General features: G+C 35.9%; 1 protein-coding gene across 1 annotated transcript in view; it reads left to right on the top strand.

Annotated features, from left to right (window-relative positions):
* The first annotated feature begins 830 nt into the window (after positions 1-830).
* LOC107571027 (protein FAM111A-like) overlaps positions 831-1,697 on the top strand; it is a 19,825-nt gene continuing 18,958 nt past the window's right edge. The window contains exon 1 of the mRNA XM_016257313.1: positions 831-848. The gene's annotated coding sequence lies outside the window, so the exon portion shown is untranslated. The remainder of the gene's footprint in view (positions 849-1,697) is intronic.

The following is a 1,697-nucleotide window of genomic DNA, read 5'->3' as shown; positions in this document are numbered from 1 at the left end:
AAACGTAAGAGCCCTTGAGCAGATCAGATAAGACCAAATGAATGAATGAATAGTAGGCTAATACGGTAATAATAATAATAATAATGATGATGATGATAATAATTTAACAAATGAATGTGTTATTTTCTTTCCTTTAAGTAAGTGTGCATTAAACGATTCAACGGTTATCAGAATTAAAAGTTAAATCTGTCATTGCAGCTTTTTGAAGTGTGAATTTTGTTTGGAAGGATGAAATGATAGTAGGCTACATTTTCGTCAGTTATTTTATCGGTTATTAAATCAGATACATAGAAGCACAGTCAAATTGCATTTTTATTGACAAATAAATAGCACTCTGAGAGCGAGCGAAACCCAGACAGTCGAGAGATCCCCGCTTCAGTTAAAATCACACTGCTCCGCTCTCAATGCACTTCGATCCCATACGCTGCTTTGGGGTGGCAAAGCTCATTTTAAGGGTGGTGCCACCCTTGTGGACACGCCACTGCAAGGAGAGGGAGTGTTTATGATCAAACCTCCGAACATTTGATGTGCATAAAAAGCCCTGAATGTGCTCTGAACAGGACATCCAGACTTCAAACTGTGGCATGTAGGCTCTCAGAGAAATTCACTCAAATATAATATCCTCAGAGGACAAAAGTCTATGCCTGGGTCGCAGGAGGATATAATGCACTGAAGAACAGCAGGTGGCAGTAATGCAACACATCGGATGGAAACTGCCGTAAAACCCCGAAGAAGAAGAAAGAAGCGCGTCAGATCGGATCAGATGATCATCACACCGTTTGAAAAACCGCGGGAAACAGACGACACGCACTTTCTCCTGCTTCGTTTAATATTTCAACTCACATAAGGTAACATTTTAACACAAAATATATACAATATATAGAGTTTTCTCCAGTTTCTTTCCTAATAATATATGTTTGAACATGAATAGACCAAAAAAAGCTGTAAATGGGAGTAAAAGCTTGTTGTGGCTGTTATCTGTGAAGAAAGAGAAACTTACACTGTCGTGTATGAACACCAAAGGTGTTTGGATCAGTGCTGTTTTATGTGTCTGCTGAAGAGGAGAATAGTATTGGATGCACTGTATAAAAAAATTGGTAAAATACCGGCAGCTGTAACTTTACCGTAAAAAAAAAAAATATGCTATCAACATTTATTATCTGAAATATTGTTAATATACCAACCTATTGAAGTACTGATATCTGTTGAAATACACTGATAACCTCCAAAAACAGCTGATGAGAAAGTCACATGATGAAAACTTTTCCACTAGCTGTCATAGTTTATAGTTATATGGTAACAAAAGTGTATTATTTGTGATTAGAATTTTGTGAATGGAACGCTTTCACTTTCGCTTTTAGAATTCTCCATCTTGGTGTCACGTGTTCAAGAAAAGATCATTGTCTGTTGTGCTTAACGTTACAGCTATGCACCTTTCACTTTTAAAGACTGAAACAAATGCTTGAAAGACAGATTCATTGTTATTCTTAATGAAAAGCACAATATTATTAACTGTAGGCTACAATGGCCGACTACGTTTATTAATAATAAATGATAAGACGAGGCATGGCATACACAGCATGCTGTATTATATCAAAGATTATAGATTACCTTAAAGGGACTTTGATTATATATCGACTAATAAATTACAGAAAGCTTAGCAAACACTGTGGAATCAAATAAATAAGAAAAAAAAA

This window comes from Sinocyclocheilus grahami, unplaced genomic scaffold (assembly GCF_001515645.1).
Source record: "Sinocyclocheilus grahami isolate Dianchi unplaced genomic scaffold, SAMN03320097.WGS_v1.1 scaffold1540.1, whole genome shotgun sequence".
Classification (NCBI taxonomy): Eukaryota; Metazoa; Chordata; class Actinopteri; order Cypriniformes; family Cyprinidae; genus Sinocyclocheilus; species Sinocyclocheilus grahami.
This window is presented reverse-complemented; position numbering and strand designations above follow the sequence as displayed.